Consider the following 26,280-nt stretch of genomic DNA (forward strand, 5'->3'; position numbering starts at 1 on the left):
TACAAAATCCCACAAAAGTAGTCAGTGCACGGGCCGAGGTCACAACAGAAACAAATACACAAGTCGGGAGCTGATAACAGAGGACTGAACCAGAGGAGAACAAGGCTGTATCTGGCAGCTTCCTGCAATTTGCTTCCAGCTTTAGTAGGGTGTGGTGCTTTCCAAATGGCTGAAGCAGGGAGCAGATTACTCCAGCTGGACAGCACACACACCCATACTGCCAGACTGGATGGTACTAATGGTCCCAGGCTCCCTAATCTTAGTGGCTGGACAGAGCCTGCGCCGCCCAGAGCTTCTGGTTCTGATGTCTCCTCCATCACCAGCGCCGCCTGCAGGATGAGTAAGGCGGCTCCTGGTGACAGAAGCAGACTGCGCATGAGCAAATCCCAGAGGAGATGGGACCCACCATTTACAGAAGCCCTAATGTGACCAAATTGCAGAAAACCAGAGCAGTAGAAATCCCCATAAAGTGAATCCATTTTGGACATTATAACCCTCAGTGAAATAATCTATAGGAGTAGTGACTATTTTGATTCGACAGGCACTTTCCGGAAATTAGCACGCAGTGGATGTTGGAGAGTGAAAATTACAAATTTATAATTTCAGTACCCAACACATAGTGTCCAGATTGTGCTCCAGGAGACACACACCGTAAATTTAGTGGGTTCTTCTCACTATAGTAATGTCATATACATGGATGCTAAATGTGTTTTGGGCACACTGCAAGGCTCAGAAGCGAGGGGGAGATCTGACTTTGGGAGAGTGGATATTGCTGAATTGGTTTATGGAAGCCATGTTGTTTTTCAAAAGCCTTTGAGCCACTAATAATGTGGAAACTTCTGATTTTCCATTGACAGATGATGGACCTGAGTGGGGACTTGTTTTTTGTGAGATGAGTAGAAGTTTTTATTGATATTATTTTCCCCTACATAACATTGTTTGATGGCTTTTTATTCCATATTTGGGAGGCAGAATGAACAAACAGTTGAACACCACGATCCACTGGTTCATCTTATGGGGTTTTCTATTAGAATGTGAACTGTTATTGTCTTGATGAATAATGACGGCTAACATAGGGCAAAATTTAAAAAAAATCACAGAAAAACATACAGCCTTACCAGCACCAAATCATATAACAAATGCACTAGCAGGATGCCGCAGACCCCCATGATAAAGGTGGGGGCAAAATACTGATGGAGAAACCACTCCCAGACCTACCAAATTCATGGAGGGTGTGGTTGCCTAGTATTAAAGATGCACACAGAAGAAGCTTGCATAGGACGCCAGTCACACAGGTAGGTGTGATGCACAGTGTCTGGCTTAGGATAGTGATGATGCCCATACTATTAGATCAGGAGGGCTGCCCAGCACTATATAAGTGCACCCCACATGGACAGACACCCCAGTACACCCAACCAACACTAAAATGCTAATGCATTTGTTATCTGATTTGGTGTTGGTAAGGCTGATTTTTTTCTGTGATGTTTTCTTGGTAAATAATGATACTTTTACATAATGTACATTTTTATGGAGACTTTAAGTAGAAATATTCAACAATATAAATTTTAAGGATATGTTATTCATAAATAATAATTGGTTTTATTCTTGGCAGATGACTGTACCAGGAGATCAGAGGGACAGCTGACATCTTCAATTTTTAAATCAGATGATCTTGAGATCACACAAGATACAATTGAAGTGAATGCCATTAACCCAGATATACCATCATCCCTTCACAGCAAAGATCTGTCATCTGATCCTATGAAACAGGTCCTGTCTTCTGATTCATTACCGACCACTAAGGAAAATCAAAGTCACAAAATAAGCATTAAAAAACAAATTGCTCCTAAAGCAAAGAAGCCATTTTCATGTTCAGAATATGGAAATAGTTTTTCCCTCGAAAAGTCTTTTCTTAAACATCAAAGCATTCACACAGCAGAGAATAGATTTTTTTTGTTTCAAGTGTGGGAAATTTTTTAACCAGAAAGCACATCTTGTTAATCACCAGAGAAGTCACATAGAGGAGAAGCCATTTTCTTGTTCAGAAAGTGGAAAATGTTTTACAGAGAAATCAAGTTTAATCAGACATCAGAGAACTCACACAGGGGAGAAGCCTTTTTCATGCTCAGAATGTGGGAAAGGTTTTACATTGAAATCAAATTGTATCAGACATCAGAGAACTCAAACAGGGGAGAAACCTTTTTCCTGTTCAGAATGTGGAAAATGTTTTAGCTGCAAATCAGATTTGGTTAAGCACCAGAGAATTCACACAGGGGAGAAGCCTTTTTCCTGTTCAGAATGTAGAAAATGTTTTAGCCGGAAAAAAGATTTGGTTGAGCACAAGAGAATTCACACAGGGGAGAAGCCTTTTTTTCTGTTCAGAATGTGGAAAATATTTTAGCTGGAAATCAGGTTTTGTTACACACAAGAGAATTCACAGAGGGGAGAAGCCTTTTTCCTGTTCAGAATGTGGAAAATGTTTTAGCTACAAATCACATTTGGTTGAACACAAGAAAACTCACACAGGGGAGAAGCCTTTTTCCTGTTCAGAATGTGGAAAATATTTTAGCTGCAAATCAGATTTGGTTAAGCACCAGAGAATTCACACAGGGGAGAAGCCTTTTTCCTGTTCAGAATGTAGAAAATGTTTTAGCCGGAAAAAAGATTTGGTTGAGCACAAGAGAATTCACACAGGGGAGAAGCCTTTTTTTCTGTTCAGAATGTGGAAAATATTTTAGCTGGAAATCAGGTTTTGTTACACACAAGAGAACTCACACAGGGGAAAAGCCTTTTTCCTGTTCAGAATGTGGAAAATGTTTTATCCAGAAATCAGATTTGGTTATACACCAGAGAAATCACACAGGGGAGAAGCCTTTTTCCTGTTCAGAATGTGGGAAATGTTTTATCCATAAATCAGGTTTAGTTAAGCACAAGAGAACTCACACAGGGGAAAAGCCTTTTTCCTGTTCAGAATGTGGGAAATGTTTTAGCCAAAAATCAGATTTGGTTAAGCACAAGAGAAATCACACATGGGAGAAACCTTTTTCCTGTTCAGAATGTGGGAAATGTTTTGTGAAGAAATCATCACTTCTTAGTCACTAGAGAACTCACACAGACGAGAAGCCATTTTCATGTTCTTAATGCAGGAAATGTTTTACACGGAAATCAACCCTTAACAAACTTCAGAGAAACAGGGGAGAATACTTTTTCATTTTTAGCCAAAAATTATATCTTCATAAAGGGGTTGTCCACTACTAGGACAACTCCTTCTCATTCCTCATGTTTGGCCTTTTTAAAATAAAAACACTCATACGCACTTCCTGTTCTGGCGTCATTCCATTGGCGTCACAACTCGCATTTCCGTAAGGATGTTACATCACACAAGATTGTTACATCACACAATCCTGCTTCCAATCAACGCCACCTTCAGACGTATTGTACATCAACAAGAAGGACATGGCCTGGACACAGCACCAAGAGAATGCACACACTGAAAGCACTCTCTTCAGACCGTGTTCCTGGGGGAATTATAAGCAATTTACAGCCTCAAACATGACTTTCGATATGGGAAAGAAAAAAGAGATCAGAGGTTAATCTGAGGTCTGTCACCTCTGTCAGCATGTCTGGTATGCAGCGTTTCTTATGGAAGGTCTTATCTTCCTGCTCCGGAGCTATTACTGCCTCACCTCAGCGTGGAAAAAGAAGCAGTCTTAACCCTCATGATGCCAGACAGCTCCAGACTGTAAGTCCTGCACCAACTTCTCTCTTAATGTCGGCCTCACAAGAAAACAGCTCCACCAATCTCCCTGTACTCTCACCAAAGCCCACATACTGAGCAGTGCTTGCTTCACAGGGACATTTACCTCCCAGCCACAGGTTATTCTGATATGGGGAACAACATAACTTATTTGTATATCAGATTGCGTTTATCCCGACTAAAGAAGACATGGAGCAATATATTCAGAGGCTGGAGACAACATACAATACTGAAATACGTCCCCTCACTTCTATCCTGTCACAGCTTACTGATAAGGTACAGAGATTAGAGGATAATCTCATCCAAGTTAGAGGCCATCATAATGCTCAGAAACTAAAGGCCCCGTCACACTTAGCGACGCTGCAACGATCCGGACAACGATACGACCTGTCAGGGATCGTTGCTGCGTCGCTATGTGGTCGCTGGTGAGCTGTCAAACAGGCAGGCTCACCAATGATCAGGGGAGCAGCGACATCGTGGAAAGAATCGTTCCACGATGTCCTGCTCCTGGTTACGAGCCTGCTGAAGCAGGAGCAGGCTGGTAACTATGGTAAACATCGGGTTACTAGGGGCACACGCGCTCCTAGTAACCCGTTGTTTATCATGGTTACCACTCTGCTACAGTGAGCGGGAGGTTACCGCTCACTTTAGCAAGCTCATAACCATGATAAACAGCGGGTTACTAGGTGCGCGTGTGCCCCTAGTAACCCGATGTTTACCATAGTTACCAGCCTGATCGCTGCTCCCGCTGGTCACACACAGCGATGTGTGCTGACCAGCGGGAGAGCAACGACCAAAAAATGGTCCAGGACACTTTGCAGCGATCAGCGACCTCATGTCACGGGTGTGTCGCCACGAAGATCGTCACGAGTACACAGCCTGACTTCTCGCAGCTGACTTGTTTGTGCTTTGTGTTTTTCGGCAGTGAGGGAGTTAATTCTCTCTCTCTCTGTGCTAGACGAGGTCCAGCCTCGCCCAGCTGCAATCAATACTTCTGTAGTGAGACTCCTTCAAATGCCTGCTGGTCTGTTTGGGAAGTGTCGGTGAAAGCTTTTCATTCAGACTTACAGAGCGGATCGTGGTGTTTGGAGTTTCTGAGATAAGTGTACTTGGAGTGTATTTTCCCTTCCTCGCTTTATCATTTATCTCCTTTCCCGTTGGTGTTCCCTCTGTTGTAGTTGTGTAGTTGTTGTATGCAAGGTGGTTTTGGTTTTTCCCTTGTACTGTCTCGTTCGTCTAAGTACTGTGTGTGGGCATATTATTTCTTGTCCCCTTTTGTTGTGATCGGGGTCCTTCTCAGGACTAGATTACTTAGGTGCAGGGATCGTCAGGAGGTAGGGGTTACGCTGGCGGCCTGGACCTCTGTACCTTTAACAGTACCTCCAGGTTGAGGGATTAGTCAGGTCCCCAGCTTAGGGTCAGCTTAGGCCCCCTACCTCCAGTATACTGAGACAGCGTGACACCTCACAGCAGGGGCCTGATCGTTGCAAAGTGTCACACATAGCGACATCGCTGGTGAGGTCGCTGTTGCATCACCAAAACCGTGACACAGCAGCGATCTCGCTATGTGAGACGGGGGCTTAACACTGGATCTTCACAGCCAGTAAATAAACCATCTGGTTGATGATCAAGAAAATCACAATAATATCTGGATAAGGGGTATACCTGAAAGCATCAATGCACAAGTGATTATGCCAACACTGCGATCATTATTCATAATGTCCTTGGTGATTCTATTGATAAGGAGGTGGAGATTTAAAAGGCGCACCATACAATAGGCAATCATGCCCAGATCCTGAGTGTCCAAGGGACATTATCTGTCGTATACATTTTTTTCAATGTAAAAGATGCCATTGTGAGGAAAGCAGAAGAGTTGGGTCCTGGTGATTTCAATGGAAAACGCATATAATTGCTCACATATCTATCCTGAATGACACTTGCTAAAAGAATGGTATTGAAACCACTACTTGATGCCATCCGGGAAAATGGCCTGATGTACTCCTGGGGGTACCCATTACAGCTGTATATTTTCAAAGATCCAAGCAACATGAGACCTTTCTGTGATGCCCTGGACATTCCATATATCTGACTGTCCACCTGCTCCACCATTGCCACAGAGAGTTCCAGCACGTCACAGAAGATGTTCAATGGATCAGGAACTTGATGGTGATGCAGCAGGTGGGAAAGGAACCTGCCAATCATATGAGCTCCTGAAATGAATCTTGTCTTCCTTGATGAGAGACAGTTTGCAGATGCTTACTTATTTCTTTAAGCATATAATTAGATGTATCTAAATAGAGCATTAGGTGCCACTCTTCCACTATATAGAATGTCTAAGTTCATATAACATCTTAGACCAGCATATAAATTGAGTTCACATGATACTACTGTAATATCAGGCTGTATTACTTTACTTGCTTTATATTCCATGGTTCCACCTAATAGGAATCCTAGAACTGAAAGTTTGACTTACGCCTGTAGAGACATCCTCCAGTTAGGGACTTGCATTGGGATCTGCTTGTTTCACAATTTCCTACTGTTTTGATATATTCATAATCTATACTTCTTAGACACAGAGATTACTATCTACCATCTATAAATCCTCTTTTCTCTTAACCTTTCTCTCTTCCATTCCCCCTTTTTTTCATATAATATGGCACAACTCAAAACTTGTTCATTAAATGTCAGAGGACTTAATGTTCCAGAGAAAGGAGCTCAAGTGTTTTATCATTGGCATAAACAGCACGTACATTTTCTCTTTCTTCAGGAGTCACACTTTAGAGGCGATCATATACTGTACCTCACTTTACTAATAGATAGCATTTTTCTGGGATGCCAAGATGATTAATGTTTTGAAGTCTAGGGTGCTGAGTATAGGCCGCCACAGATCACTGCTGCATACTATTGTAGAAACACTGTCTGACACGAAGAGGAGGTTCGTGTTTGTTAAGATCTCCGTCTACTCCAAAATTTTGACTTTGGAAAACTTCTATCTCCCTAATTGTGACCAAATTAAGACATGCCGTCATTACTTAAACAAACTAAAATATTTTGCGGAGGACCTTATCATCATTGGAGGTGACATTAATTTTGTCTTGGATCCTTCTTTAGACGCGTCCCGGGGCTGGTGTCACCAATCTAAAACACAAACAAAAGCTTTGCTAAACGTGCTCCGGTCTCAATCGGTCGATATATGGAGGATACTACATGCAGACGTAAAGGATTATACCTATTATTCTCCTTTACACAATATGCATAGCCATATAGTCCTTTTCTTAATTAGCCGTCACTTGCCTACATTACAACCTACATCTCAGGTAGGAACTGCTGTATGGTCAGATCATGCTCCTGTATATTGTAATCTGACTATGCCGGACTCCACCAAGACTTCAGATGTTGGATCCTAAATGATAATCTGCTGAAAGACTCACTCTGTGTCTCAGACCTTCTTGAGACTATAGACTGCTTCAAATATATGAGCATGATGAAACTGCCTTACCATTTAAATGGGAAGCGCTCACATGCGTCCTCAGAGGGATAATAATAAAACTTAGATAAAGGCTAAAAAAAGGAGAGAACAGCTAAAGTCTCCCATTTGCTTGAGCGGATTGATCTCCTTGACAAACAACATAAATGATCTGCTTCCCTCCAGGTATATATAGACCTGCTTAACACTAGAAGTGAGCTAAAGTAGTTTCATGGATGGGGTACTTGCAAATATTGTGTAATTTCAAGGCACCTACTTATGGAAGGAACCAAGTGGAAACTTCCATTCTCGGTACTAGATATGGGGCCTCCTCGAGAAAATGACTTAAAATGTCGTACACTAAAGTTAATATATAAGGCGCAGGATAGGGGTAAAAATATTCTGGGAATTGGAAAGTACACAAGCTATACTCCTTTATGGCAGAACTATAACTTACCAGAACTACATAAACTAAAAAATGTTAGTGAGTGTGAGGATAGGGGTATACGTTTGGTGTCACAACTCTTGAGGGATGGATTATTCAAGAGGTTTGAACAAATAAAGGCAGATTTTAACCTTCCACATAGGGTGTTTTATCAATATCTGCAAATACATCTTGCATATAGTACACAACTAAAATAAACGCCATACTGATTTATAGACATCACCCAATAGATACCATTACTACATCGTTGGATACAAAAGGTCTAATATCCATTATTTATAAGCGGTTACTGGCCCTACATTTGGATAAATATCCTTTGATAGTTAAGACATGGGAGGGGGGTGAGGGTCCCTTATCTGAGGAGCAATGGGGGAGATACTGGATTTGACAACGAAACTTTCATTGTCAGTCACAAAGATTGTCCCGAATTCTTCTCATTCATAGAGTATATAGATCCCCAAGTATTTTATTTGAAATTGAAATACAAATGGATGACACATGTCCTAGATGTGGTCTAAAGGACGCCCACCTGATGCATGTGACGTGGGAATGTGTAAATATTGGCGACTACTGGAAGGGGGTGATCGCTCTTGTACTCTCTGTATTTGGAATACAACTTCAGTTGGAACCTAAAATCTGTATCCTAGGACTCCTGGGAGAGGACGTAGATCCAGACTCCCATATGGCAGTAGCTAGCTCAAGAATATTATTCCAAGCCAGAAAGTTGTTGGCACTACATTGGATAGACAATTCTCCCCCAACGATAACAGAACTAAAATCCAGGATAAATAACACTCTATGCTTGGAAAGTGGATCTTATATTAAAGGAACGCTCTCAAGAAATCCATACACATATGGGAGCAATGGTTAATTACCCCAGATTACTTCAGAAATACTATACTGGACCATTTGTACATTATCCCTGCAGAAAACCAGGAATTTATATCCTTTATACCGAAGGCGTCAGCAAATAATAATTGTCTCAGTCCACACAATTGCCCCTTCTTAGATAGATTCTTTTTCTTTTGATGTCCCAATAGGGAAAAAAAGCCGTCAGGAAGTATTCAGATATTTATGTACAAATGTAAAATTACTATTCCAAAACATTGTACTATAGAGCGATATTGGGATTTATATCATTGTAAACCGGTTCTTGTATTGTTTACTGTTTTTTCTTTCTTTTTATTTATTTTTTTGTCACAAAGTTTATATGACAAAAACAAAATGTTGGTCTTTCTTTTGTTAAATAAAAATTATCTGATTGAAAAAAAGAAAGGAGCGAAGGTCTTTACTAGATCAAACGTATACAAAATATCAAGATCGCATGTGAAGGTACTCGTATGAATTCACAGATAAATGTGGTCTCTCATTGACAAGGAAGTTACATCCACGGATGCAAAGGACATACGGCTCCGGCAAAAATTAAGAGACCACTGAACAGTTTTCTATTGGAAAGCATGGAAAGACTGGTGGAAAGCATGGCAAGACGAATGAAAGCTGTGATTAAAAATCATGGTTAGTCCACCAAATATTGATTTCACATTTAAAACATGAGTAATTTGAGGTCTTAAAGCACTGTTTCTTTTTTAGTATTTTGACACTTTATCATTTGCTGCAAATAAATTCAACATTTTTAGCTTTGAATTTTGGAGACATGTTGTCAGTAGTTTATAGACTAAAACATCAATGTACATTTTACTCTATAATATACCTATAAAGAGAAAAATCAGAGAAAATTTTGCAGTGGTCTCTTAATTTTTGCCAGAGATGTATGTATCCAAAATAAAAGGAGCACCACTGCTATAAATTCATAACCCCACTGACATAGCTGACGCATTTCAATGCTGTTATAGCTCACTACATAATATTCATGGAAAACACCATGACATGCCACCTAATTTTCTTGAAACAAAAACTGACAAGTATATTAAGGACACTGCCCTTCCTTCCTTACAGACCCCTGAGCAGGAGATACTAGACAAAGCTTTCACTGAACAAGAGATAGGACAGGCCATTAAATCATTCCCTATCGGGAAGAGCCATGGGCCAGATGGATTCAATAATAGATTTTATAACATGTTTGCACCTCTGTTATTACCATTAGTGTTCAGTAATATCTCAGAAGACTCCCCCTTTGCCCCCCAATCACTTGAGGCTCACATAACAGTTTTATCAAAGCCTGGAAAAGAACTAAATACCTGCCCTAATGTTCATCCAATTTCATTAATATATACATCAAAATATTCTCTAAAATAATTGCACCATGGCTCTCCCACTACCTACCCTCAATTGTTAGCAACGATCAGGTTGGCTTCGTTAAGGGTAGAGAAGTGCGTGATAATACAAATAAAACGTTGTTAGTTTCACGTGCAAAAAAATCGGGGATCCCAATGTGCCTTGTTTCTGTGGACACTGAAAAAGTGTTTGACAGAATGAATGCACTGGACTTTCTTGAAGAGCACCTTATGACAAAATGGGTTAGGCTCTTTCTTGTTACCTAAAATTCTATCCTTCTACACTGACCCTAAAGCGATAGGGTAAACTGCCTTCTATATGACACATTTTCTATTAAAAATGAGACAAAGCAAGAGTGTCCCTTATCACCTCTCCTATACACATTAGTGATGGACCATTTTGCGGTAGCATTACAAAAAAAATCCAGATATTAGTGGAGTTACTATAGGCTCACATCACTATAAACCAGCTCTATACGCAGATGACTTGTTGCTCTGTTTCAAACCCAATTATTTCATTTCCTTCTATACTAAACGAATTCGAAGAATTTGGCAAAGTAAGCAATTTTAAAGTCAACTACTCTAAATCAGAAACAATAACATAAGATAACAGCTAATTTTTAACTTTCCCTTTAAGTGACAGAAAGACACATCTAAGTACCTCGGTACACAAATTCCAGGGAACATGGATGATCTATATAGTTTAACGCCCTTGTTTGACAACCCAGATTTTCCCTCTGCTTCAGGTATGGACTCATTTCTAATCTGGGCCTGATCTGATGGGGTTAGATTGAGACCCGTTCTCATGGGATCAGGCTCTTTTCCTTCCTTTATAGAACTTCGTGGCTCCTTTCCAATTAGGAGTCTATCCTGCCTGGCTTATTTCCAGCTCAGGTCATTTATAAATTCTCACATGTTACTAGTATAAAGGATGAACTCACTCCGTTTGAAACCTTAATCACTCAAGTAGGTCCTTGTACTAAACTTCTATCTTGCATACACAAAGCAACACAAATGGACACCAGCAATGACCCTCTACCCTTTACTGGGGTTGGGAGAAGGAATTGGGTAGTCAAATTTCAGAGGAGGATAGGCAAAAAACATTCATACTCTCCCACAAATTATCTATTACTTGCCGTGCCCAGGAGAAAAACGATAAGATTTTATCTAGATGGCACCATTGTCACACTATGCTACGTAGCATCTTCGGACTTGTTCTGGCGGTGTGGTTGTGCAGACGGGTCTGTGTTACATATATGGTGGGAATGCCCATCATCGTCAGATTCGGTGGACTACGCTGGACCTGAATGCTTTTCTTTTGGGGGGGGGGGGGGTTGGTTTAATAAAAAAAAAGTGTTGGGGAGTGTTTATTCAAATTAAGTATTTTTTCGTGGGTGTTTTTATTTTTGGTTACTGTGTCAGCAATGGGTTTGTCTGATAGACACCTCTCCATTACTATCACCAGGGTTTGATGCCAGCTGTGATTTTTGACAAACCACAGCTGACATTAACCCCAAGATACTTTACACCAATTGTCAATGCATCTGGGCAATTGGGAAGAGCAAAGGCAAAAAGCCATAATTGGTGCATCTCGTGATGCGCCACTTCTAGGGTGGCTATGAGCTGGTATTTTTTGGCTGGGGAGGGCCCAATAACCAGGGACCTTCCAAACTTGATAATATCAGCTCTCAGCTGTCTGCTTTACCTTTGCTCGTTACAAAAAATAGGGGGACCCCATGTCGTTTTTTTTAAATTATTTATTAGGTTAAACAAGGCTAAACTCCCTTTAGTTCCACATGAAAGGCTCTAAAGGGTGCAGATTTATAACATATAGGGAGTTGTGAAATGATATTTCAGCAGGACATCTATCTATTCTCTATCATATCTCTATAACTTCTTTCTATCTATCTCTGTATATAAGATTGTTTTCTTAGTTTTATAAACCAGCTTTAAGTTACACAGAGGATTATAGTAAGTAAAAGACGATGTTAAAAGCGCATTGTATATGGATGCAGGCGAGAAAAACATGGCACACTCGCATGACACTCGTCTAACTATTCAAGATGAGCATCAGAGCAATTTATAATCTGCTGATGTGAACATGGTCTTAGCCGGACTCTTCTGAGTATTGTCTTTCAAGGCCGCCCTCCCTGGAAGGGGTTAAACATATGAGATTTCGGCCTTTTAGCTCCTGGTATGAAGTGGATAGCACAATCATATGCCGCCATATAGTAGACGTCCGGTAACTGGTGATAATCACCTCATGTGTCGTCTATTTGTCTCCAAGCAGGAAAATCCCACATTACATTCACACATAAAACTGTAGAAAAGGCGGCGCGGGGTAATTGTGCCAGTAGTGAGGGGCAAATAATGCCGGAAATGTCACTGACTGCGGAGACGTCTCCATGTAGCGTCTTCACTCCGGATATCACTGTACAGGAGCCGCACAGTTCACACTGTGCATTCACTGAGGCCCCTGATCATGTGACCCCTGTCTCCTCCCCTCCTGTGACCTCATCACAGCTCCTGTGCGCACAGAGCAGCCATATATGTGATGGCGGCTCTGCAGGTGGAGGTATGTGGAGATCCGCCATTACTGGGCGCAGGGGGCATTAACCCCTTCAGCACGGAGACTCTTTTGGGGTCTCTGTGTGGTGTGAACAGTGAGGTAACAGCTGTGCACAGAATGCGGCTTAGCTGGTTCCCGTCCACATTAGATCCATTCAGATGACTGCAGGATGAAGGACAGAAGCCCAGAGAAGTCCTCACACAACGCCATTATTCCTCTCCTAGCTCCAGCACAGTAATGTAGATAGTGGTGATAACCGTCCACACATAGAGGACGATCCAGGACCTCAAATAACATAAAACTTTTATTCCTTCATTTTATAACCTTATGTCACAATAATGATGGGACGTCATCAGAACATTGGAGGAAAGAATCCAGAGAGAATTAAGGTGGAGGTGACGCGTTTCGGAGTGATACTTCTTACCCAGAACCGAAGTTAAGAATGAAACCCGAGCCGGATATAAATGTCTCTGGAGCAGCCGCTCCTGTGCACAGGATGAATGGCGGCATTAATAGATGTAATAGATGTGATACAAAGAAAGACAATGATGAAACACAATCATCTTACAGTCATCACAATATGGCCCCTTCACCGGTCTGGTAATGTAAGATCAGATCCGTCCTTCTCTTTATACCCTCCGGTACGATGGATTTGGCCTCAGTGTCCAGGAAGCTTCACGGTTCAGCAATGCTCCTCTGCCATCTCCCCGACACCTGAACGATTTACCCTTTCAATGCCACAAAACTGAAAGTTCTTGAAGTCACCGTTGTGTTCTCTTAGGAAATGTGTGGAAACGTTGGAAGGGTTAATGGCCGCGGGATTAGTGGGGTCTCCTATGTGCTCATTAATTCTCTGCCTTATTTACAAGAGGAGCAGCCGACATATCTGACATTACATCCCAGACACTGAATACAATATACTGCAAATTCACTGCTGCAGGTGATACATTGTGTAATGAAAGGTTTTATTTAATGTGATTAAATCTATTTCTTGTGTTCGGCATATTTACATGGTGGACATTTATCAATGCCGCATCTGTGAAACCCCAGAGGTGTAAGCCAGGTTCTCGTTATGTGTTTTGACGCGCCCCCTGGGCCAGTGCTGTAGTGCGGCGCACGTGTGCGCGGGGGAATACCCGGAGCCAGATCCGATGGGGGTAGTAGTCTCCGAGTGGCGGGGACCCGGTCCGTGCCCAGGGTGGTCAAACTAAGTGTGTGGCAGTCTTTGTAGATGTTGTTTAAGTGTCGACTACGCCACCCGTTGATTTGCGGTCGCAAGGCCGCCGCTGCAGAACAGTCCGCTGAGGCCGGTGGTATGTGTGCAGCAATGGTGGTATAACCCCCAACGGGAGAGGTATGGCCTCAGGGCAGCTGGTGCGGGTGAAGGGAGTGATAGAAAGGGCGTCCCGGTACCTTTAGTGCTGGTAGTGCGATGGAACACAGAGACTGATTGCAGTTTTCAATGCTTTACTCACAGATGTTATCAGTGTCAGTCCTGCAGGTGATGACGACCCGAGCCGTGCTGCGTCCACCAGGTACGGGGCTCGACCAACCCCCAGGCAGTTCCAGAGTGTGACCTTGAACTCCTTTCTCCGTTCCTTTCTCTGGCCGTCCCCACTAGGGACCCACCCATGTCCAGCTTCCTCGGGTCTTCTGGTGGCGAAACCTATCTCCGGTTTCCCTGACCCTATGTGGCGTGCTTTCGTGGTGAGTGTAGTGAGTGGTCGCGCCAAGACGTGGCCACGACCTCCGGTTCCTGGCTGAGGATAAGTGGCCTCCACCAGTTCGGGATCCGGTACCCTGATCTGCCAACCCTTCACCCGCTGACTCCTAGCGTGTTCGGGTTCCCTCTTCCTTCATGTCTCTGGGCCTTTCTCCAGGTTCCATTCCTTCCTTGTTCCTTGTTCCTTTCCTCTTGTCTTTCTCTCTCTTGCTCCCTTCAGGAGCAGCACCCAGACAGGGCTGCTGCTCCCTGTCACTACTCTTCTCCTCTTCTTCTGTCTGACTGAACTCAACTCCTAAGATGGTGCCCACCTTTTATACTCCCTCTGACACCCGAGCCCAGGTGACTAGCCACCAATGGGCTCATTTCTATGCCCAGAGTCCCTCCCCTCTCTGCTCCTGCACCACTGGGATATTCCTCCCCCCCTCCCACTCCAGCCAGGGACAGACGCTGTCGTACCTGCACATCTATCCGGTGGGAGTACCGTTGATCTGTCCCCCGGAAATGGGATGTATGTGGTGCATGCAGCTAACTGAGTTCTAGTCCACACTCCATCCTTACCCGGGAGTGGAATACCACACCTCTGGTTCGAGGTGCAATACCCCTGTAGCAGCCGAGCCCTCGGGGTGCTACATTCCCCCCTGGTAAACCACAGCACGTCCTCGGGCTGAAATAGAGTAAAAACAATTTTTAAAGTGTACGTACACATAAAACACATCAACTTTCATCCATCCCTTTATGGGAGGTTTTCTCAACAGCTGGCTAATGCCACCGGAACTCTTTTACAAAAACACTATGTAAAACTTTGGCATCATATCAAATTTCACATTAAGGCATTCTCAAATAAAACATTCTTGAATTCTCGGGTTCTTGGGATCTTGGGATCTGGCCGCTCTCAGTCTTCGGCCAGGTAGAGGGAAGGGATGACCGCTCTCAGTCCTCGGTCAGGTTAGGGATTAGGGCAAAAATAGGCAACAGTTCTCTTTCTGTCCCAACGGGGACCACACTCTTCATGGAAACAGTCCCACAACAGTCCTTATACCCGGTCGGGTAACTATTTACATCTCCTCTTTTACCGTTTACGATTAACGGTGTGCTCCACACGCTCCTTTCTCTTCCTCAGGTTCAGACCCGTCCGGGCCCTCTTTCTCCTCCTCCTCCTGGTACGATTGCTCCTCTTCTTCCTTGACCCGGTGGACATGAAGGGCGTACCACCCCTTCACTCCCTTATGCCTGGTATAGGTGACGGTATCTCCAGGCACCAGGTCCCGTCCACTGTGCCCCTCCGGTAGGTGGGACTCTACGTCGCTCCTGTTTACAAACACCTGGCTTATGGTCTTCGGGTCTTAGATGATACCCCAGCCACATACCATGTGAAACTTAACAACAGTCCCGGTGACTCGGGGACCGTGAGCTGTACGGGGGGGGGGTCCTGGCGGGTCCTTGTCTTCTGCTCCACGTTTTTAATATGGAGCCACTCCTCCTTCACTTTCCTCTCTCTCCGCTCCCGCTCAAACGTTGCCAGTTGTTGGCGGCAGGTCTCATAGCGCCAGGCGGCGCCCGCCCGGGTCTCCTGAGTGAACCCCATCAGGTCTTCTCCAGTGGGGTCCCCCTCGAATTGGGCGTCCTCCAGCGGGGTGAAGAGAGGTCCACGGGCTCCGGAGCTGGGATTAGCGGTTCATCTGGGGCCCTTGCTCCTACGGGATGACTCTTCCTGGAGCGGGGGTTGGTGTACTCAGGCGGCCAGACGAATGGTGTCCCATCCGGGCAGGTGTGCTGCTCATACAGGTCTTTCCCCAATGATGGCACGACTGGGGGCCCCGGCTGGGGTGCAGCGCCCGCGGGCACTCGGCCTTTTAACCAGGCCGGTGACTTTCTGATCGTGCCCGGTGTTGGGGAGCACGGTTCAGGGCGAGGCTCCGCTGCAGAGCTTGCTGCTGGAGGGCTGACTACTGGTGGTGGAGGTACGGTGGGCGGTGCGGCACCCAGAGCTTCGGGTCCCGCGGCGGGAGGTAGGGGCAGGTCCGCGGCCTCAGGGCCCGGAGTAACGGCGTTCCCCTTACTTGTCGTTGCGGCCTCCCCCGCGGCGGCGTCCCCGGCCTCCGGTCCGCTTCTGCTGCCTCTCGGGATCGACGCGGTGCTGGATGGTGGCTGCACCTCCGGTTGGCAGGTCAGCGTGCGCCGGGTCAACTCCTCCTTCCACCCGGCCAGCACGTCTCGTTGCGCCCAGATCATCCTCCTGTTCAGCTCTTCCAGCGCGGCCTGCGCGTGCTCCGGTTCTTCCTTCTGGAGCACCGCTAGCAGCTCTGCAATCTGGTATGGCGGCTGTGGCGGTGAAGCTCTCCTCCGTATCCGACATCCTCCTCCCCCCTAGTGGACCGCGGCCTACCTCGCGATGATCCTCTTCCGTAGGCCGCGGCTCCGCAGTGGATCGTCAGGGTTGAGGACCTTCCGTCGCGCTCCTGTGACGTCGGCGTCACTGGGCTCCTTCCAGGACCTTACGCAACGTCCGGACGTGAGGCGAAGCTTCAGTTCTCGCGGGCTTTCGGAGTCCACACCCCTCTTCTTCTCGCGCGGCGTCCTCAAGATGGCGCCCAATGGCGGGAAAACTCCACGGATGGCGGGAAGAAGGCAGAAGATGGCGTCGAATGGCGGGAATCGACTCCGGACGGCGGGAAATTTCACCACAGGTAAGTAAAAAGTCTCTTTTTCAGGCACGCAGTACCCGGTGGTTACGGGCACGAAATCCTGCCGACTACGCCAAAGTTGACGCGCCCCCTGGGCCAGTGCTGTAGTGCGGCGCACGTGTGCGCGGGGGAATACCCGGAGCCGGATCCGATGGGGGTAGTAGTCTCCGAGTGGCGGGGACCCGGTCCGTGCCCAGGGTGGTCAAACTAAGTGTGTCGCAGTCTTTGTAGATGTTGTTTAAGTGTCGACTACGCCACCCGTTGATTTGCGGTCGCAAGGCCGCCGCTGCAGAACAGTCTGCTGAGGCCGGTGGTATGTGTGCAGCAATGGTGGTATAACCCCCAACGGGAGAGGTATGGCCTCAGGGCAGCTGGTGCGGGTGAAGGGAGTGATAGAAAGGGCGTCCCGGTACCTTTAGTGCTGGTAGTGCGATGGAACACAGAGACTGATTGCAGTTTTCAATGCTTTACTCACAGATGTTATCAGTGTCAGTCCTGCAGGTGATGACGACCCGAGCCGTGCTGCGTCCACCAGGTACGGGGCTCGACCAACCCCCAGGCAGTTCCAGAGTGTGACCTTGAACTCCTTTCTCCGTTCCTTTCTCTGGCCGTCCCCACTAGGGACCCACCCATGTCCAGCTTCCTCGGGCCTTCTGGTGGCGAAACCTATCTCCGGTTTCCCTGACCCTATGTGGCGTGCCTTCGTGGTGAGTGTAGTGAGTGGTCGCGCCAAGACGTGGCCACGACCTCCGGTTCCTGGCTGAGGATAAGTGGCCTCCACCAGTTCGGGATCCGGTACCCTGATCTGCCAACCCTTCACCCGCTGACTCCTAGCGTGTTCGGGTTCCCTCTTCCTTCATGTCTCTGGGCCTTTCTCCAGGTTCCATTCCTTCCTTGTTCCTTGTTCCTTTCCTCTTGTCTTTCTCTCTCTTGCTCCCTTCAGGAGCAGCACCCAGACAGGGCTGCTGCTCCCTGTCACTACTCTTCTCCTCTTCTTCTGTCTGACTGAACTCAACTCCTAAGATGGTGCCCACCTTTTATACTCCCTCTGACACCCGAGCCCAGGTGACTAGCCACCAATGGGCTCCTTCCTATGCCCAGAGTCCCTCCCCTCTCTGCTCCTGCACCACTGGGATATTCCTCCCCCCCTCCCACTCCAGCCAGGGACAGACGCTGTCGTACCTGCACATCTATCTGGTGGGAGTACCGTTGATCTGTCCCCCGGAAATGGGATGTATGTGGTGCATGCAGCTAACTGAGTTCTAGTCCACACTCCATCCTTACCCGGGAGTGGAATACCACACCTCTGGTTCGAGGTGCAATACCCCTGTAGCAGCCGAGCCCTCGGGGTGCTACAGTTTCTCTTGTGATTAAACCAGGAGACAGGAGTTGTGAAAGGGTCGGGGCCGAGAACAAACAATCATCTCGTAAAACCATCAAACCACCATCTTGTGAGAAAGTATTCAGCTACAGACTCCGAGGAAGAAACTGCTGGTCTTCTGTGGCCAAAAATATATAGGTTTTATTACTAGGTGTAAAGAAGAAAACTAAATACTGTAAAATAATAAATCTCCTCATATATTTCCCTTATTGTCTCCAGTAATTGTATTATTACACAGGATTTTTATGATGTTACGTCGGCTCATCTTCTTCTCATTCAGGTCTCTACAATATCGGATCCTCTCAGTGAAGATCTTCTATATAAGAGAATTTTCCTGATTTACCAAAGATGGATATGGACAGAGACAAGATGGCAGAGAAAATATTATATCTCACCCTGGAGATCCTCTTCCGGCTTACTGGAGAGGTGAGAGATTCTGATGACGTCACATTACATCATTCTTATCTATGGGAATAACAGATGGACAGAACTGGAGAGGTGAGGACTCTGGAAATGTCTGGAGTGAGATTTATGAATGTGTCTCTCCATAACCAGGATTACACAGTAGTGAAGATGACCTCTAGTGAGCGCTGTCAGGACCCTGTGTCTGAGAGATGGGGAAGACCCCTGAGCCCAATCACGAGGCCTCCACCTCACCCCCTGATACATGAGGACATCAATGACCAGAAGATCCTAGCACTCGCCTATAAGATGATTGAGCTGCTGACTGGAGAGGTGACACTGCTGGGAATGCTGGGACATTATACAGTAACGCTATGAAGGGATCAGGGGGATGACGGTATTATTGCATGTGTCAGGTTCCTATAAGGTGTCAGGATGTCACTGTCTATTTCTCCATGGAGGAGTGGGAGTATTTAGAAGGACACAAACATCTGTACAAGGATGTCATGATGGAGGTTCCTCAGCCCCTCACATCACCAGGTAATAGACAGGACTAAATACACACAGCCTATAATTATCTGTATGTAAAGAACGAATTCAGTCCCTGTATGTGTTTCCTCCAGTTTTATCCAGTAAGAGGACAACACCAGAGAGATGTCCCCGTCCTCTTCTTCTACAGGACTCTAAACAAGAAGATCCCAATCTTCCTCAGGATCATCAGGTAGATGGAGAGAAGGTGTCATGAGATCTCCCCTATGATGTGTAGACGGCTGTGAAGGTCTTGTGCTCAGTCTTGTTTTATCCACCAGTATTATATGTTTTATACTTGTGTAATGAAAACGGTGGAGATGGCAGGATTAGAACTGATCATAGATGTGACTTCTCCATCTGTCTGTGACTTTTACAATATTTGTTTCAGGGTGAAGATCTGACCCATATTAATACTACAGAGACATATGTGAGGGGTGATGAGCGGTGTAAAGAGGAGTTTCCTACATATGACTACCGTAACATGTTGACATGTCTTTCTGGTAATGAGCTCATTTTTTATGACAGTGTAAATTTCTCCTGCAATGACTTAGTCCGGCCATTAGGGGTCAGCAAGAAACAAGTAAAGAAAAAGCCCGGGAAAACACTGATCCAGGAAGTCCAGAAAGAAGGCAACAGGTGTCTGAATGCTGTTTTGATGTTGGAGAGCTCATACAGACTGGGGCCATACTGTGTGTCCAAGGAGAGGCTGTGCCCTGTGAGTAACTGAGATATGTGACCGGTCACCAACTGTGTAGTCAGTTAGGGAAAGCTAGTTAGTGATTCCAGTAGTGCTGAGAACTGCCTGGTGTATATCACTGCTGATGGACTGAGCAGGCATGATCCAGAGATTGTAAAGGATCTGGTATACTAAGACTGTGCACGTGGATACTACAAAGGAGCCCTGTTGGGAACTACACTTTGAGACTGAGATTGATTCTAATTCCTGCTGACACCTGGATGTGCTGGAGAGCTTGGTGAGAAGGAGAAGCAGATCAAACCCTGTGGCCGGAGATCAGAGTCTAGTTAAAGGTTTAGTTTGTTAACTGTTTGCATATGCATTAAGTCTGAGAGATTTCTCTTTGCTCTTGTAAGAAGAGAAACTGTACACTGTATAGGTAACGCGTTGGTAAAATATATATGAGTGTTCTCTAAGGGGAAAACAAGGGTATCCAGATCTCATTGTATTAGTGTGGGAGGGGGGTATAAGGTTATATTCCTGGGAGGACCACGTGCCACGTCCGCGGTAACGTCCTTGGTAGGTCCTGTACTGAATAAGGGTGGGAGCGGCATAGCCCAGGGGTAGATTGGCTCATCCCCGCGAGATTGGCACTTGGGCTCTCTCGGGCTGCATAACTTGTATTTTGTGTTAGTGGCTGTTGTGGCCCATATTTTGTAGAATTGTTTAACCTTGTCATTTTTGTGACCAGTAAAAAGAAAGTTATTTGCCACTATACAAAGGTCGGAGTCATTCATAGCAGCGCCGTATTCCTCATACACATGCGACCGGAGTTCCAGTCGTTACATCTTGGCGTAGTCGGCAGGATACGGTGGTCGCCAGTAGCGCGGAAGGTTCTGCCGCGTCCACTGTAGTACGCCACCCCCCTTCTCCCGTTGTGACCGGTAGAGACCGGTTAGTTGGTTGCTCTGCAACGGGCGTGCTACTTAACCACCTGGCCAAGTTTGATGGGTATAACTTGCTCTTCAGTGATTGGGTAGGCAGGGTGAAGAATGCTATTGCCTTGCACGGTGTCAGCTTTCAGCTGGAACCGGAAGTCACGCTGAATGCTCTGGAGGGGGATGCCCGTAAAGTTGTCATGTTAAAATCCGAGGATAGGCGAAAAACGGTCGACGACATCATCCGGATACTAGGGAAAGCATTTGATCACGTGGCGGCAGCAGGGCAACTACGAGTACAGTTTTTCGCCCGGACCCAGAGAGACGGGAAAAGCCTGATCCAGTATGCTATAGCGCTGGAGGAATTGCATCAAGAGATCAAAAAGAAGTCGCCTGTAACCGTGGGTACTGAAGCCGATGTCGACAGCATTCTTCGGGATCAGTTCATCGAGGGGATACGGAGTGAGGCGCTAAGGAACGAATTGTTGCTGAAGGCGCTTAATACCCCTGGTGTCACCTATGCGAAATATTGGAAGAGGCGGTAGCACGGACTTTGGAAGTGAAGCCTGCTCTGCAGTGGAGCAGCCTGCAAGTGGCTAACACAAGAGAGCCGAGACCAGATCCTGTTCAGGCACAGCTGGCTGCTTTGCAGAAAACCGTGGAAAACCTGACGGAACAGGTACAATAGATGCAAGTTCGGGGAACGCCTCCGATATGCTCGGCCTTGACGAATCCCTCTATTCCCCTTTATGATCAACCCCCCTATACCTCAGGAAGGACTCCGACTGCTCCTAGACCTGAGGTATCCGGAGGTAGGGCAAGAAGACCACTTCAATGTTGGCGATGCCAAGAACTGGGGCATATGCAGCGGTACTGCCCGAGGAGTCTGCCAGCTGGAGTCCCGGCATCGGTAAAAGAGAGGCCCTTGCTGTAGTTGGGCATACGGCAAGGCAGGAATGAAAATCAGTGAGCAATGTCTGTTCCGAGGATCTGATTGCAGAGAGTCCCACGTTGGATGTGCAGTTTGCAGGAAAAAAGGTGGCGTGCTTGGTGGATACCGGATCGGAGGTGACGACCATGCCGATGGAATTTTTCAAGATGCACTTCGAAGAGACTGTCAAAATGGAGTCAGGACACCTGCTATGGCTGAAGGCCGCTATTAATGAAGAAATTCCAGTGGCAGGCATCGCTTGGATTAGAGTACAGCTGTGCGGCCAGGAGTTGGGAACCAAAGGAGTGGTGCTCGTGAAAACTCAGGCGAGGCCGAATCTCCTGGTGGTTCTGGGAATGAATATCCTGAGAGAACTGGACTCCCTTTTGTTTGAGCGTGATGGTCCAAGATACTGGAAACGAGCGACACCCCACAAAGCCACTCAGAGGGCCCTGCAACAGGTGGTCCATTCGTGCGGCATTCAAAAGAGTTCGGCTGAAGGAAGAGCAGTGGGAGCGGTGTATGTCCCACGTGGGTCTGCCATTGTAATCGCTCCGGATCAAGAGAAGCTTGTATTGATGCCGGTAGGGACGCACAGGAAACTGAATGGTGTGGAGGTGATTCTGGAACCGGTGGGACGGTCAGAAGATACTGATAGCCCGATGATAGCCCAAACACTGGCCATTGTGCAAGATGGAAGTGTACCAGTGAGATGTCTGAATCTGCAGAATCATGAGGTGACTCTGGCAGTGGGCACAAATCTGGCTGACATGTATGTGTGTGGTGAAGGAGTCATCCCCAAAAGCCAGTTCACACTGAGGGCAGACCGCCGGACCGCCTGGACCCTGTCGATGCAGACGACAGCTGAAGAATCCCCCACGCCTGAGTGGAATGGCAGAAGGATTATGGAAATAATGGGAGTGGATGAGTCCCAGTTGACTCCCGAACAGGCTCGCAGACTGGAGGCTGCGCTGTGGGAATATCAGGCTGCCTTCTCCAGGGGAGATGAAGACTTTGGTTGCACCAAGGCTGTGGAGCACCCACGGGAAACACCCCCCCCAATTCGGGAGAGATATCGCCAGATCCCACCGAGTCTTTATCAGGAGGTCAAAGGAATGCTGGCGCAGATGCTGGATAATGGGGTGATCCAGCCAAGTCAAAGTCCTTGGGCTGCACCGGTCGTGCTGGTCTGGAAAAAGGATGGGACCGTACTGTTTTGTGTTGATTACCGTAAGCTGAATGCGCATACAGTACGTGATTCCTACCCATTGCCCCGGATCGAGGAATCCCTGTCTGCCCTGGGAAAGCTGAAGTACTTCTCCACTCTTGACCTGGCCAGCTGCTACTGGCAGGTGCCCGTGGCAGCTCTAGATCGGCAGAAGACAGCATTCATCTTGCCGATGGGACTGTATGAATTTAATCGAATGCCCTTCGGACTGACTAATGCTCCAGGAACATTTCAGTGGTTAATGGAATACTGCTTGGGCGATTACAATTTCGATTCCGTGCTGATCTATTTGGATGATGTGATTATATTTGGAGATTCGTTCGACGACCACCTGAAGAAGCTCCAGCAAGTGTTGCACCGACTGAGAGACAATGGACTTAAGATCAAGCCGAAGAAATGTTACTTGTTCCAGACACAGATCGAGTATCTGGGGCATGAAGTGTCTGCTGAGGGTGTGCGACCAGCACCTAGTAAAATTGAGGCCATTCAGGGGTAGCCCCATCCCAAGACCGTGAGAGAAATACGAGCGTTCCTTGGTTTAGCTGGATACTACCGTCGGTTTGTGAAGGACTTTGCTAAGGTGGCTGAACCATTGAATGAGTTGTTGAGAGGGACGGCACAGTTGCCCAAGAATCAGCCAATTCGGTGGACTGACCGACAGCAACAGGCATTTGATCGGGTCAGGGCCGCCCTCGTACAGGCACCTTTATTGGCGTATGCTCGCTTTGACTAACCGTTCACCCTGTACACAGATGGAAGTCTCCATGCTCTGGGAGCTGTGTTAGCCCAAGAACAAGATGGGCGTAAGAGGGTCATCGCGTATGCTAGCCGGTCTCTACGGGACACCGAGCGAAATCCGGACAATTACAGCTTGTTTAAGCTGGAGATGTTGGCCCTGGTGTGGGCCATGAGCTGGTTCTGAGATTCTCATGATGACGGACAATAATCCGCTTGCACACTTGGAAAACGCTAAGCTTGGAGCCCTGGAGCAGAGATGGGTAGCTCGGATGTCCAAGTTTAATTACCGGATTCGGTTGCGTTCGGGTAAAGAGAGCTCCAATGCTGACACATTATAACGAGTGACCCGGGGCGCACCCGAGCATGGGGTGGATGAAGACCTCGAGGATACTGAGATCCCCTATTTGAGGCGATTGCCTGTGTTTGTGGACGTGGCACGTTCAAGTGGGGTGGCGACACGGGTCGCCACGTTGCTGGGCAAGACTCGTCAAGAGTGGGCTGAGTTACAGGATGCAGACTCCGAACTGTCACGAGTAAAGAAATGGCTGAGTCAAAAGTCCTGGCCCGATGGGAGAGCAAGAGCCCGGCTGGGAGCCGAAGGACAAAAGCTGCTAAGGCAGTGGGATCGATTGGTCATAGCGGAGGGGATACTGTATCGCTGGATCTACATAGCAGCGGAGCCGGGGTACCGTTTGCAGGTAGTAATTCCAGCTTCAGTGGCTCCGGACATTGCCCAGGAAGCTCATACACGGGGTGCACATTTCGGGCCTGAGAAGACTTATCGTTGGCTGCACCGGTACGTGTACACGCCTGGCTTAGAAGAAGTTGTGAGAGAGGTGTGTGGTAGGTGCCGGGCATGTGAGCTGAATAAGTCCCCAGAGCAGAGGGCTCCTGTCCAGACAATCGTGACGTCTGCCCCACTGGAAATGCTAATGGTGGATTATTTGTCAATTGGGTACGCCAGAAGTGGTCATCAGTCATGTCTGGTCATGACTGATCACTTTACTAAGTTTGCCGTCGCTGTCCCCACCAAGGATCAGACTGCTAAGTCTGCAGCGGAGGCAATTTGTAAGCATTTCATCCAGGTTTATGGATGTTCTCAAAAGATACATTCAGATCAAGGTGTTTGCTTCCAAGGTCAGCTCATAACGGAGTTGCTGCAAGTCTATAGGATTCAGCAATCCCGGACAACGCCCCACCATCCGCAGGGAAATGGGGCCTGTGAACGGTTCAACCGAACCCTGCTCCAGATGCTGAGAACGCTTGAACAGAGGCAGAAGGAGCGATGGACTGAGTTCCTCCCAGAACTTATGTGGGCCTATAACAATCGGGTCCATAGCACCACAGGATTCACTCCGTACGCGATGATGTTCAGTCGGCCTGGGTGAGAGATTAAAGAACTTAGTCTCACTGTACCCATGAACCAGAATATCATACAGCCAGTGAGTGGGTCCAGGATCATCGCCGAAGGTAGCGTGAAATCCACCGGATAGTAAAAGACCGTGTGCAGAATCATCCCCACCGAGATCGGGGGCCGTTGCACCTAGATGAGTTCCGGGTAGGTGATAAGGTGCTAGTACGAGTCACGCGTCCGGGAGGGAAGTTGAGCGACAGGTGGGAGGAAACGCCCTACACAGTAGTGGAAAGGGTATTCCCAGGGGGAAGTGTGTACACAGTGGTTCCCGAAGGGTGCATTGGACCCCGTCGCACAATGCACCGGAACTGGCTAAAGAGGTGTATGTCCGACACACCTGCCTGTCACCCTGAGTCACCTGCGCCACCTACGGCAGTTGCACCGAGCAATGTTGAATGCGACTGTTGGGATGACTTCGGGGTGAGACCATCGGACGTGCAGAGTCCGATAGCGCAAGTTCCAGGTGTTCCAGACACCGCCCCTGATGTTACTGTTCCACTAGATGCGGTGGACCCTCCATCAAGCTCGGCAGGTACTGGTTTGCGGAGATCGGAGAGGAGCACAGCTGGTGTTCCCCCAATACGATATAATCCTGAGGAGTATGTGTTACATATGAGTGGTATGAAACCATTTGTCGGGACGCCAAATTGTAAGTGGGGTGGAGTGTAACATGTTGACATGTCTTTCTGGTAATGAGCTCATTTTTTATGACCGTGTAAATTTCTCCTGCAATGACTTAGTCCGGCCATTAGGGGTCAGCAAGAAACAAGTAAAGAAAAAGCCCGGGAAAACACTGATCCAGGTAGTCCAGAAAGAAGGCGACAGGCGTCTGAATGCTGTTTTGATGTTGGAGAGCTTATACAGACTGGGGCCATACTGTGTGTCCAAGGAGAGGCTGTGCCCTGTGAGTAACTGAGATATGTGACCGGTCACCAACTGTGTAGTCAGTTAGGGAAAGCTAGTTAGTGATTCCAGTAGTGCTGAGAACTGCCTGGTGTATATCACTGCTGATGGACATACTAAGACTGTGTACGTGGATACTACAAAGGAGCCCTGTTATGAACTAAGGGGAAAACAAGGGTACCCAGATCCCATTGTATTAGTGTGGGAGGGGGGTGTAAGGTTATATTCCTGGGAGGACCACGTGCCACGTCCGCGGT

General features: G+C 47.0%; 1 pseudogene; it reads left to right on the plus strand.

Moving 5' to 3' along the window:
• Positions 1-1,753: 1,753 nt before the first annotated feature.
• On the plus strand, positions 1,754-9,222 carry LOC141198711 (uncharacterized; annotated as a pseudogene).
• Positions 9,223-26,280: the final 17,058 nt, after the last annotated feature.

Source organism: Phyllobates terribilis, unplaced genomic scaffold, assembly GCF_046119375.1.
Source record: "Phyllobates terribilis strain yellow unplaced genomic scaffold, ASM4611937v1 Scaffold_99__1_contigs__length_5935540, whole genome shotgun sequence".
Taxonomy (NCBI): domain Eukaryota; kingdom Metazoa; phylum Chordata; class Amphibia; order Anura; family Dendrobatidae; genus Phyllobates; species Phyllobates terribilis.